A 14,336-nucleotide genomic window follows, 5' to 3' on the forward strand; every position below is an offset into this window, starting at 1 on the left:
GGTGCCAACTATCTTTCATTAAAATTTCAAGATTACTTTGTTGTTTTGGGGGAGTGAGGGTTGAGATACTGGTGGAGATAAGAAGCATTACACACTTCTCTTCGTTAGTTTCCTGTGAATATTCTAGTACTTTTTCTCCTTTGAATATTCTACTAGGTTGGTGCAAAAGTAATTGCGGATTTTGCAATTGTTTTTAACCTTTAAATCACATTTACTTTTGCACCAACCTACTAGTACTACCCCTATCCTTGCTGCTTAGGTTTGCGTCACAGAGGTGGTCTTCTATGATTGCTTAACTATGCCTGTGTCATCCTGTCCTCGAAAAGTGAATTTAATGTGCTCCCTAGCTGGTCAACAGCTTACTGCAGAAAGTACATTCTTCATAGGTTTCCAAAGGAAACTTGCCAGAAGCTAGCTATTCTTAACACAGAATGTGGTCTAAGAAGCCAAAACCCAGGTCTTCCATAACATATGCAGCAGGCTATATCATGCCTCCCCCACCCCCAATGAAAGATAGGTCATCTGAACCCCAGAAGGTGACCAGATCTCTGCAGATTAAGTAACATAAGGGTCTCAGAAAAGGTCATCGTGGATTAGGGTGGATACAATGACAAGTGTCCTTATAAGAGACAGAAAAAGAGAGTACATACACACACAGAGACACAGGGAAGAAAGCCAAAAGAGGTCAGAGACAGGACTTGGAGTGACGTTACCCCAACTCAAGGAATGCCAGTATCTACCAGAGCTGAAAGTGAGGAAGTGTCCTCCCCTAGAAACTTCAGAAGAAGCATGGCCTGTCCACACCTTGCTTTTGGATTTCTGGCCTCCAGAACTGTTAAAGAGAATAAATTTCAACAGAAATTTATTTAAAAATTTAAGCCACCAAGTCTCTGGTAATTTGTTACAGCAGCCCTAGAAATCCAATATGCCATCTAAACCACAAGTCACCAAACTTTTTCTGCAAACGGTCAAACAGTAAATATTTTAGGCTGTGCCAGCCAGTCAGTCTTTGTCCTTACTATGTAACCAAATGGTTGTGACTATGTTCCAATAAAACTTTATTTACAAAAACTAGTAGCAGGCAACATCTGGCTCACGAGCTATAGTTTGCTGACCATATGATCTAAATAATATTTAGTCATCTAAATCATATCTATTCATTTTTCATATCCTTTCTCTTTCAAATTTACAATTAATCTCTGCAAGATAAACTCTGTTTACCCAAATCTTATAGTTTTATTTCCAGGATTTAATCTTGAGATGCATTTTAATATTTTTCTTAAAAATCCCCCACAAATCAACAGAGAGTGGGATTAAAGGTCTGATAGCCCTTCCCTGATTCTCCTAGGGAAACAGGGACAGGTAAGGCAGCAACAAAAGGCCTTAACATCTGTCATACGTACATATCTTTCAGCAGGTGAAGAGCTAATTACCTTTAACAGATTTCTTCCTGGACTTGAGAACTTGATTCCTCAAACTTGCCAAACAAAGCCTACTGATTTCCTTTTGATAAATAAATATCTTCATCAGTAAGAACCTTTTCTTACCTAATTAATTTGAAGTGTGTTTTCTCGTCTAATTATCACAGTCTCCTACTTCATGTAACTTGATCTTGCTTTCCTCCGTTATCACACATATCTTTCTTCCCAAATTATTTCTTCCTTCTTTTCCCCCTAAGCTTCCTTGATTTTATCAAGCCAGCGTGTACTAAAATGCCGAAAGCTGGTTTACTCTCTCCTCAGCATATACATAGAGCAATCCTCCTTAGACAGGAAAATAAACATAACACATACCCTGCACACACTGCAACTGTTCCTCTGTGTCCGTACTGTTAGGATCTCTGGATGAATACTGCTTTATGCACCCTTCTGCAATGCAGCTCTGTTAATTCCGGAAATTTCCACAGTAAATTCAGTCTGCCAGTTGTCATGGAAACTGCCTGCTTCCTGGCACTATTTAAAAAATAAGTATCTTTGCTAAGATCTAAGATGAGGCAAACGGGGAAAAAACTGAAAAAAGGAAGATGTCTAGAAGAGTTGCTCAAACACTCCAAATATAAATTTTCAAATTCTGATGTCCATGTTCAGTTAACAGAAGGTATTAATTATACAAATCTGCAGTATTTTGAAGCAGTATTGATTTAGGAAGTAGAAAGCAATTTTTTATCACTAAGGAAAAGAGTAGTATCAGAGAGAGTAAGATAAACGTTCATGTTTGCATCCTGCTGGTAAAAATGGCACACTCCCTAAGAGCTGATGGTGTCAGCTATACTCCACGCTTACCATGAGAATAGTTTTCAGGGCTGCATTTCTTATAGAAAAAAGTTAGGAAAGCCACCCTAAACCAACAGGTTACCCATTTCCTTAAGACCCTTTCCCTGTTTGGGCCCCGATATCCACTGGTATATAAGAAATCAGAATAGTATACATATAAGAAATCAGAATCCTTTCTGATTTCTTCCAAGTATATAAGAAATCAGAACAGTTAAAAGTGTATCTCAGAGTTGTCACCACTGAGCAGCCTTACTAGTACTCAGAACATTAGACATAGCTGACCATGATCCTCTCCCACCCTCCCTTCGAAACAATGCTTGTTTTCTATGACATCACACCCTACTGATTTGCTTCCTACCTCTCGTGTGTTTCCTGTCTTTGCCTGTTGCTCCTATTCCACCCAACCTCTAAACATTAGATTTCCTCAGAGCTCAGCCCTGGACCCAATTCTCTCATCAGAATACACTCTCTTCCTAGACAGTATTCTCGTCTACACCCTGAGAACACTCAACCTTGCATCTTCAATCTACATCTTCTACTCTCGGTAACTGAACTCTCACTCTTCTATGCTCCCTCATCCAGATGGCTCCATACCCAGTGGTCCCCACCTAAGTAATGACCACTGAATCCATCATCCAACCTACAATTCTTCAAGTCACTACAAACATCTTCCCCTCTTTACCGCCCACACTGAAATCAGTACCAACTTTTGTTAATGCTACCTTCAAATTTTCTTGGGAATCTGTCCATTTCCCTCTACCTTCACTGTTATCCACCTAATTATCATTCATTGTCTCCCATCATGTTTCAGCTACACTACCACAGCTTTACTAGAGCTCCCTAACTCCATTCTTGCCTCCCTCCAATACATATCCCACCCAGCACCCAGAACAACCACTTCAGAATATAAAGCAAATGTCACTCGCCTGCGTATAACCCTTCCAGACCTTTCCACAGCACTTTAGATGTCATCCCAAACCTTTACCTACAGGCCTTACATTATCTGGCTCATGACTACCTCCCCACCCTTATTTTAAATCCACTTTTCCTTCTCATGCAATCAGTCTCTAACCAAAATGGCATTCGTTCAATTCCATGAAAAGCTGAATCTCTCCCACCTTGGTGCCTTGCAACTTCAAATACATACTATTCCCTCCACTTTCAATGCTCTTATCAGTCTCTTCCCCAAATCTACTAAAACCTACACAGGCGTACAGACTTCAATGACTACTTCTTCACCACCTCCACTCTAAATCAGGCTCCTCTTTTATGCTTTCATAGCATCTGGTTCTTTTCCTTCAACAGTATGTGTACTATTTATAATTACATACATACATCATTTTAGAAATGTATATATTGCTGAATGTCTGTGTCTTCCTCTAAACCTTCATCTTCATGAAGCGGCAATCACATCTCCTTTTTTTTTTTTTTATCATGAGATGCCCCGTGCCCACCACAGTACCTAGTAGGTGGTAGGTATTGAACAAACACTTGATGAATGCATAACAGAATTTGTACTGAGCTGCTTTGGTTTCTGACACCTATCAGCTGCTCAGAAAGCTTTAACGCACTCTCTGGGCTCTACAAGACATCCTTATATCCATTCTCCAAACTCCCCTGCACCTTTTGGGGCATCCATTCAAATTCCAAGATAAAGAGGAACACAACTCTTATACTATCTGACTTTGGCAGCTCCTCAGGAGAGAGGCAATAGTTACCATCTGTGTGGAACCTGCAGTGCTCACTGTACCAGTAATCCTCAACCATGGACAATTTTGTACCTCAAGGGTCATTTGACAATTTCTGAAGACAATTTTGGTTATTACAACTGGGGGAGGAGGGGCTACTAGCATCTATTGGGTAGAGTACAGAGATGCTGCTAAACATCCTCAAATGCACAGGACAGCCCCTATAACAAAGAATTATCCAGCCTAAAATGTCAGTATTGCTAAGGGTGAGAAGACAAAGCTACTTCCAGTCTCCTAAGATAGGAGAAGGATCAAAACCTGCCACACTATGAAGGATTAAACATTTTTTAATAAAAAAAATTACATTTCACCAGAACAAAGTTGTTCTTTAAAACACTGTTTTTAATTTAAGATCGAAAATGATCTAATTGCTATCAGTAAGCAACTAGGTAAACATATAATACACCTATACAAAGATATATAATTGATTGAAAAAGAATAGATATATGCTAATTTAGAAATGTCTTCAAGATGTACTAAGTGGGCGGGGGGGAATCAAGCTACAAAGCAGTGTACAATAAAACTGCTCTGTTAAATAAATATTTTCAAAGATTTACATAAATTATTATATATTTTAATATTTGAACAAGTTTTTTCTGCAAGGACATATTACACTTACAGGGTTTCATCTTCAGAAAGAAATATTAAGTGCATGAAGCTTACTTTTTATTTTATAACTTTCTGTATCAGTTGAATTCTCTTAGTAGAAGCATGTATTACTCATTTTTTTAAAGGGTAATATAAACTATCTGGGTGGCAAGATTATGGGCCATTTTGAGATGGGGAAAGGAGGGGGTATGGAGGAAGGGAGGCAGGGACGGAGGGAGGGGGACAGGGAGACTAGTGAATGTCCTTTTTAAATAAAAGACAGTAAAAACAACATGTACCCACACTTTTTCTAGGGGACTCCAACTACTTAGTAGTAGGTACACCGTACCTGATGTGACTTAACATATGTTCTAGATTAATCCTCAAAGAATTTCTTTAAGAATTTTTGTTTGAAACATCATGACAAGGGAAACCAAGTGAGCAAAAATCAAATGTCCCAACATTGTTTTACAAGCATTAACGTAAAGTTCAATAAAAGCACAGTGTTCATATACTTGTCAAGTGATTGTTAAAACACATAGGTGCTTTGAGAACAAGAACAAAAAAACCACAAGGACTGTTCAGTGAGAGTAAATAATTTATCCACAATTTTTATTGCTGTTGTTTTGGCTTTTTTAGTTTAAGTATTTTCATATCTTGAAATGCATAAATCATAACTATAAAGTTGGATAACAAATGCAAACACCCTTATATCTCATAACTCTAACAGGATACAGAACATGTTGTCACCTTGGAAAGTCCTCTTTTGCCATTCTTAGTCCCCTCCAGAGACAAAAAGTTTTGATTTTGATCACACTAGATTGGTTTTGCATACTTTAGAATTTCACTGATAGAATCAAGCGATGTGTCTCCTGTGTCCGGCTTCTGCTCAGCATGTCGGGGGCTTTATCAATGTGATTGCAGGCTTCGGAACTTTGTTCTTTGTTATTGTTGAAGACCATTTCATTGAGTAATATGGAATCAGCCATCTGTATCTGCGGGATCCTCATCCACAAATTCAACCAACCAAATACCGAAAATATTTGGAAATAAAAAAGCTATGCTGTTGCTGACATGTACTATGTAGTTAGGCCCACAATAGTTGCGTCTGTACTGAACATGTACAGACTTTTTATTCTTGTTATTATTCCCTAAACAATATAGCACTATTTACATAGCATTTTCCATTGTATTAGGTTTTATAAGTAATCTAGAGATGGTTTAAAGTATATGGGAGGAAGTGTGTAGGTTATATGCAAATACTACACCATTTTATATAAAGGACTTAAGCATCACCAGATTTTGGTGTCTGCAGGGTTCCTAGAACCAATCTCCTGAGGATACTGAGGGACGACTGCACCACAGTTTGTTTATCCACTCTTCAAGTGTTTACGAACATTCATATGCAAGTCTTTGTTGTATAAAGAAAGGACATTTTCATCTTGTGTAAATTACAAGGACATAGTAGAATTGCTGGGTTATGGGGTAGATGTATGTTTAATTTTATAAAAAACTATCAGCATTTTCTAAAATGGTTGTACCATTTTCTACTTCCCCAACAATATATGAGAATTCCAGTTACGCCATATATTTGCCAATTACTGTGTAGTCTTCTAAATTTGATCCATTCTGGTGCATATGTAATGGTGTGAGCTAACAGAAAACACACACACACACACACACACACACACACACACCAGGGGTGCCAAAAAAATGCATATTAGTGGACACTGTGATCAAGGTTGCTCAAGCAGTAGTTCGCCGTAATCAGAAGTATCTGGACACTGATGGTAACCGCTTTGAGCACCTCTTGTAATTGCAGAAGTCGAATGTGACTTGTATTCATCTTTTGTTATCAGTATGTATTGAGTATTACAATTTTAATAGTTTTTTCCTTTCTTAAAATGTGTATACATTTTTTTGGCACCCTCTGTATATTGGTCTCTGCCCCCGGCTCCTGGCACAAGGCTCCTAAACTCTTGTGATTTCCTAAGTGATAAGGGCACTAGTCGCATCTCTTGTTTTAAGGAGATTCTGGGTGGCTCCTGGATGTGGGCTGGTCACTGCTAGGACTAAGCCATGATTAGAAGCTTGGAATTTTCAGCCCCACCCCACATTCTCCAGAAAGGGGGGAGAGGCTGAAAACAGAATTAATCATTGATCATGCCTCCGTGAGGAAGCCTCCATAAAATCCCAAAAGGTGTTCAGAGACCTTCCAGGCTGGTAAACACATCCACACCAGGAGGATGACGCACCCCAATTCCACAGGGACAGAAGCTCCTCTGCTCGGGATCCTCCCAGACCTTTCCTATGAATCTCTTCAACTGGCTGCTCATCTGTATCCTTTATCACATCATTTAATAAACTGGTAAACATTAAGGAAGTGTTTCCCTTAAGATACACTTTTCCTTAGATACAGACACACTTTTATTAAGTAACTTTGCAAGTTACTTGTAAGGCCAGTTTTGAAAATGCAGTCTTTGTGTCATTCCCCCACCCGTCCTGCCACCTGCTTTGATAAATACACAAGCTTGTTAGAAAAATAATGCTGAAATCAACCTATTTTATGTCTCTGATATATGACCAACTCTACTTCACACCACATCCTAAGTTAAAAAGAAAAAAAAGTGGTTGTTTAAAAATAGACCTCATACCCAGCTTGGACCAAATTCTTTCCCTAATTTTTATGTCTGTGAGCCCCTCTGGCAAATTAATGGAACCTGAGGAAGGGGTAGTTGGAAACTCTGATCTATGGCCTGTCAGTCTGAGGAAAGAAGCACACAGTAGGTTTCTACATGAGTAGAAAATCTGAGTTTTTCCCTTTACAAAAAATCTTTGTGGTTTTCATTTGCATTTCCCTAATTACTAATGTTGTTAAGCACGTTTTTCATGTACTTAACCCATTCCTATACTTCTTTTGTGAAATGCCTGTTCAAGTCTTTAATCCATATTTTTAATTGGGTTTTGTTTTGTGTTGTAGTTCATTATATATATTAAAGTCCTTTGTCAGATATAAACTATGAATATTTTCTCCCAGTGTGTAGTTTGCTTGTTTACTTTCTTAAGAAACTTTTGATGAGCAGAAATTTCAAATTTTGATGCCATTCGATTTTTCATTTTTAATGGTTATTTCTATGTCCTGTCACAAAAGAAATCTTTGCCTATGCCAGATCAAATTGATTTGGATATTTTAGAAGATTTATAGAATGTTTGTTTTTAGGTCTATAATCCACCTCAATTTTTGCATTTGGTATGAAGAATGAAGTAGGAATCGTACTGACCCATACTTTTACACAGTTGCTTCATAACCATAAAAAAGTCTATCCTTTTCCCCACAGAACATATAGGCACCCTGGTCAAAAGTCAATGACTGTATGTGTGTTTGTCTATTGGACTTTCTATTTTATTCCATTGATCTATTAGTCTATCCTCAATGTCCTTCCACAGAGTCTTAATTATTATAGCTTTACCTTTACAGTAAACGTTGAAATCACATAGTTCAAGTCTTCCTTCTTTTACAAAATTGCTTGTGGTTATTCTAGTTCCTTGGAACTTCTGTATCAATTTGAGAACCAATATGTCAATTTATATTTTTAATAGTTTGGTGGGATTTCATTGGGATTACACTGAATCAGTAGATAAACGTGGGAAGAACAGCCATCCTAATAATATTGTAGCTTCTAATCCTTAAGCAGGGCATCTTGATACATGAATTTAGGTAATTTGTTTCTCTCAGCAATGTTTTGTGATTTTCAATACAGAAGTCTTATGCATTTTTTATTAAATTTATCTGTAAGTATCTTACACTTTTTCATGCTACTATAATCATTTTGTTTTCAATTTCATTTTCTAAGTGGGCTTGTTTTTTGTGTTTTTCTTGGTACAGTTTTTTAAATTGATTTTGGAATAATAATCGTGTATCTTGTGACCTTGCCAAAGTCGCTTAATAATTCTAGTTGTTTTGCAAAGTAATTAAAAGATTTTCTACATATACAATCATATCATTTGGGAGGGGGAAATACATGTTTTACTACTGTTTTGCTTCTTTTCATTCTTTTTCTTACCTTACTGCACTGGCTAGGATCTCCGATATAATACTGAACAGAATTAATGAGTGCAGACATTCTTGTCTTGTTACCAATTATATGGATAAAGCATTAAGTTTTTCATCATGAACTATGACATTAGCTGTAGGCTATTCATAGATACCCTTTTAAAAGCTAAGGAAGTTCCTCTTTTCCTGCTTTAAAGAGAATTTCTATAATGAATGGACAGTACATGTTGTCAAATGCTTTTTCTGCATCTATTGAAATGATTACATCATTTTTCTCCCTTATTTTATTAATACAGTAAATTATATTGAAAAATATTCAAATGCCCAATTAAGATGTATGCCCTTTGGTTATAGTATATTATCTTTTCTATTTATTGCTGGATTCAATTTGCTAATATTTTGTTGAGGATTTTCAAGTGTGTGTTCATAAAGGATACTGGTGTGTAGTACTCTCTTTTTATAATGCCCTTGTCTAGTTTTGATATCAGGGTTATGCTTAGCTCATGAGTTAGGAAATGTACCCTACCCCTCTATTTTCTGAAAAGGTTTGTGGAAGCTTAGTCTTATTTCTTTTAATGTTTGTAAAATTTACCAGGAAAGTCATCTGAGGCCCTAAGTTTCCTTTGCATGAAAGTTTTCAATCACAAATTCAATTATTTAACACGTATAGGGATATTCAGATTTTCCATTTCTTTTTCAGTTTTGATTATGTCTTTCGAGGAATCTGTCTATATCATTCAGGTTACTGAATTTCTTGGCATAAAGTTATTTATTTCCTTATTATGCTTTTATTATTTGTGGGATCCGTATTGCTATCCCCTCTTTCATTCCTGACAATAACTTCGGCATCCTCTTTTATTTCTCATCTATCCTGTTAGGGGTTCATCACTTTTTTAAAAAGATTTTTATAAAAATATAGCTAACATACAATATTACACTAGTTTCAGGTGTACATCAGCTATGCAACAGTACCCACCTGGCACTACACAGAGTTATTATCACATTATTGAGAATATTCCCCTGTGCTAAAGAAAGATCACCATAAGTCCAGCAAAAATCTGACACTGTACCACGCTATTAAAATATTATTGACAATATTCCCTGTGCTGTATATTACATCCCCAATACTTATTCATTTTATATCTGGAACTTTGAACCTCTTATTCTTCTTTATCATCCCCCCCTTTTAATTTTTCAACTAGAGTCAAATTCAGTATTATCTTATATTAGTTTCAGGTGTACAACATAATAGTTAGACATTTACATAATGTAGGAAGTGATCACCCTGACTAGTACCTACCTGGCACAATACAGTTTTCGCCATACTATTGATTATATTCCCTATACTTTACATCCCCATGACTATTTTGCAACAACCAATTTGTACTTCTTGATTCCTTCCACCTTTCACCTACCCCAACACCCTCCCATCTGGCAACCATCAAAATGTTCTCTGTATGTATGAGTTTGTTTCTGTTTCGTTTATTTTGTTTGTTAGATTCCACTTATAAGTGAAATCATGATATTTGTCTTTTACTGTGTGACTTACTACACTCATCAAAATACCCTATAGGTCCATCCATGTTGTCACAGATGGCAAGGTTTTGCTCTTTTTTATGGCTGAGTTATATTTCATTGCATATATATGTACCACTTCTTCTTTATCCATTCATCCATTTAGGAACACCAAGGTTGTCTTCATATCTTGGCTACTGTAAATGAACGTTGCAATGAACACATGGATGAGCACGTCCCCTCTAAGTAGCATTTTAGGTTTGTTTGGATAAATACCCAGAGGTGGGATTACTGGGTCCTTCTTGGTCTCTTGTTATAGCTTTTGTTTTGAAGTCTATTTTGTCAGGTATAAGTGTTGCTAACCTAGCTTTTGTTTGTTTCCAATTTCATGAAATATATTTTTCTATCCCTTTACTTTCAGTCTATGTGTGTCTTTCCATCTAAAGTGAGTCTCCAGTAAGCAGCATATGTAAGGATCTTGTTTTCTTATCCATTCTGCTCGCCTCTTTTGATTGGAGCATTTAATACATTTACCTTGAAAGTTATTGTTGATAGGTATGTAGCTGCCATTTTATTATTCATTTGTATATTTTTTTCCTCTTAAAGAAGTCCCTCTAAGATTCCTTGTAATACTGGTTTGGTGGTGATGAACTCCTTTAGCTTTTTCTTGTCTGGGAAGCTCTTTATATGTCCTTCGATTCTAAATGATAGCTTTGCTGGGTACAGTAATCTTAGTTGCAGGTCCTTGCTTTTCATCACATTGAATATTTTGTGCCAATCCCTTCTGGCCTGAAAAGTTTCTAGTGAGAAATCAATTGATAGTCTTATGGGAGCTCCATTGTACATAACTAACTGCTTTCTTCTTGCAGCTTTTAAGATTCTCTCTTAGTCTTTAACTTCTGGCATTTCAATGATGATGTGTCTTAGTGTCGGCCTCTTTGGGTTCACCTTGTTTGGGACTCTCTGTGCTTCCTGGGCTTATACATCTATTTCCTTTTCTAGGTTAGGGATGTTTTCAGCCATTGTTTCTTCAAATAGATTCTCAATCCCTTGCTTTCTCTCTTCTCCTTCTGATACCACTATAATGTAAATGTTGGTATGCTTAAGGTTGTCCCAGAGGCCCCTTAAACTCCCCTCTATTTTTTGGATTCTGTTTTCTTTTTGCTCTTCTGACTGGGTGTTTTCTGCTACCTTATCTTCTAAATTGCTGATTTGATCCCTTGCTTCACCTAATCTGTTGATTCCCTGTAATGTATTCTTCATTTCCATTACTATATTCTTTATTTCTGATTGGTTCTTTTTTTTGTTTCTTATCTCCATTTTTATGTTTCCTATCTCTTTGTTGAAGTTCTCCCTGAGATCACTGAGCATGCTTATGACCAATGTTTGAAACTCTGCACCTCATAGATTACTTGTCTCCCTTTTGTTTAGTTCTTTTTCTGGAGCTTTACTTTGTTCTTTTACTTAGGACATCTTTCTTTGTCTTTCCATTTTGGCTGCCTCCTATGTATGTTTCTATGTATTAGGTAGAGCTGCTTTATCTCCAGGTCTTAGTAGAGTGGCCTTATGCAGTAGGTGTGCTGTGGGGCTCAGCGGCGCAGTGTTCCTGGTCACTTGACCTGTGCACTCCAGGTGTGTCCCTGTGTGGGCTGTGTGCCCTCCTCTTGTAGTTGAGCCTTGGTTGCTCTTTGTATGTCAATAGGAGGAACTGACGCTTGGGCTCACTGGTTGTGAGGACTGGCAGGACAGGGTCTTGAATCATCAGGGCGTGGAAAATGAAGGGCATTATCCAGCTGGATGGAGACTCAAGATATGGCGGCCACCTGTATCTGCACACGGGGAAGGGGAAGGGCTCAAAAGAGAAACAATGGCCTCTACCAGCAGCTCTGTTCAGCAGAAAGCTGCCCCTCCAGCCACCGTGCTGACGCCAGACAACTCAGTTCTGTACTGTATGTCTCTGTCGCCTCTCTAGCTGCTGCCCCAGTGCTGGAGCTCAGAGCCAATGATTCCATTGGTGGGTAAGTCCATGCAGCCCCTTTAAGAGAAGCACCTGGGACTCCAGCTGCCCTTCATCTAACTCAGTTACAATCTTTGCTGGTTTTCACAGCCAGAAATAATGGGTCTTCTCTCCCTGGCACTGGAACTCTGGGGTGGGAAGGGGCTGGGACTCCTTACTCCTCTGGGTGGACCTCTGCAGCCAAAATATCTCTCCCAATTTTTTAATGACCACACATGAGGGTGGGACCAGCCCATTCCACATCTCTGCCCCTTACCAGTCTCAAGGTGGCTTCTTCCGCAAGTCCTTAGTTGTAGGGCTTTGGTTCTACAAGATTTCAGGTGATTCTCAATGACGGTCGTTTCGTAGTTTAGTTGTAATTTTGATGTGGTTGTGAGAGAAAGTAAGCATACCATGTACCTACTGTGCCATCTTGACTAGACATCCAGGGACTCATCACTTTTATTGATCTTTCCAAGAACACCTTTTGAACTTGTTGATTTTTCTCTACTATTTGTCCATGTTCTATTTCATTGATTTCTGCTCTTATCTTTATTATTTCCTTTTTTCTACTTACTTTGGATTTCATTTGCTGTTCTTTTCCTAGCTCCTTAATATTATGCATTACTCTTTTTTGCCCCATTACTCTTTGTAGTGATTGTGTGTTTATGACTTGCCTAGGATTTAAATATTTGGAACAATACCATGACGTTTCCTATTTCTTTCTCTTTCATTCAGAATCCATCACCATTCCCTCATATGAATTTAATTCATGTCCATTTCTTTTTTTAAATCTCTAAATTAAGAAACAAATATTTGGATCAGTTACAACACAAGCAAAGAATGCTTGACATAATTCTTATGTCAAGAAGCTTTATTTTAAAATCCCATTTAATGAAGAGATGTTCATATAAACATGCATTAGTGTCCCCTCACCTCTGAAACACCAATGAAAAACACAGAAAAGGATTTTTTAAATATATAAACTCATGATGTAAAAGAGACGAGGAAAAACCACATTGGATGAAAATAGCAACATATTTTTGGAAAGTCAAAAGTAAATGGACAAGCAGTAAGAGATTTAGCAAGGTAGAGAAAGGTGAAACTAAAAACTCCATGCAAAAGGGAATACCAAAAGAATAAATTGATTTATACAATAGAAATCCAGAAAAGTTCAAGAATGGGAAGCATCAGTTAAGGAATAAATTGATTTATACTACAGAAATCCAGAAAAGTTCAAGAATGGGAAGCATCAGTTAAGGATGAAGGGTGGGGCTTAAAGCCAGGGGCAGTACTAAACGTCTACATAAGGAGCAACTAAATTCCTAGATTCCCCCAACCAACTGACCATCCTTCTTCCGCCTCAGCTGGTGACCCAGGGCTGTATTATCTGGAGAAACTACTACCAGGCAGAGAGAAGAAAGGTGGAATGGTGGATTAAGTAAAAGCCCAATAGAAATAGAAATACACAATAGAAATATGCCTGGTCTCCTCTGATCTACTGCAGAACGGTAGCAGTCGGACACATATGCCTTCTCAGCAACCCAATCTAACTCACTTCCCACCATTAAGAGAGACACGTTTTTATCCCCTTTGGGAGGAACAAAACAAAGATTTGCCCAAGAGAAAAAGAGGAAAAGACTCCAGACACTGACATTTGGGGATCATCCAAAGCCCTCCCCTTCACCTGTGAATCCCACAAAGCCTTATCAGTCAAATCCCAAAGATTCCAATCAACTTTCTGGGGTGTGTGTGTGTGTGTGTGTGTGTGTGTGTGTGTGAGAGAGAGAGAGAGAGAGAGAGAGAGAGAGAGAGACAGACAGAGAGAGAGAGACAGAGAGAGAGACAGAGAGAGAGAGAGAGAGAGAGAGAGAGAGAGAGAGAGAGAGAGAGACAACAACAAAGGTCAACCAACGACAAGAACAAAAAAGTAAAAATACATATAAAGATGATGGGAGAAAACAGTTAAGAAAAATAGGGATTCAAACTAAGATGTCCAAAACCTAAAGCTGAGTTCCAGTAGGAGAGCTACTAGAGAAGAGAAAATCAAAAGAATAAAAGAAAAATAAATCATTTATCCTAGAATGAAAGGTAGTGGTTTCTAAATAAAAAAAGTCCACCAAGAACTCAGTGGAAGAAAAGAAGAAAGGAAGGAAAGAAAA

General features: G+C 37.8%; 1 protein-coding gene across 8 annotated transcripts in view; it reads right to left on the bottom strand.

Moving 5' to 3' along the window:
- MAP2K4 (mitogen-activated protein kinase kinase 4) overlaps window positions 1-14,336 on the bottom strand; it is a 113,058-nt gene that overhangs the window by 56,857 nt on the left and 41,865 nt on the right. Inside the window, exons 1-2 of one of the 8 annotated variants that reach the window (XM_081028573.1) lie at window positions 1,794-1,871; window positions 741-832 (exon numbers count right to left, since the gene is read on the bottom strand). The exons of 3 other annotated variants lie outside the window; for them this stretch is intronic. The gene's annotated coding sequence lies outside the window, so the exon portion shown is untranslated. Of the gene's footprint in view, window positions 1-740; window positions 833-1,547; window positions 1,768-1,793; window positions 1,878-14,336 lie in introns of those variants that run through there. 4 more of the 8 variants (XM_081028574.1, XM_081028572.1, XM_081028576.1 and 1 more) reach the window with 4 other exon arrangements.

The sequence above is a fragment of the Rhinolophus hipposideros genome (assembly GCF_964194185.1).
Source record: "Rhinolophus hipposideros genome assembly, chromosome: 20".
Taxonomy (NCBI): domain Eukaryota; kingdom Metazoa; phylum Chordata; class Mammalia; order Chiroptera; family Rhinolophidae; genus Rhinolophus; species Rhinolophus hipposideros.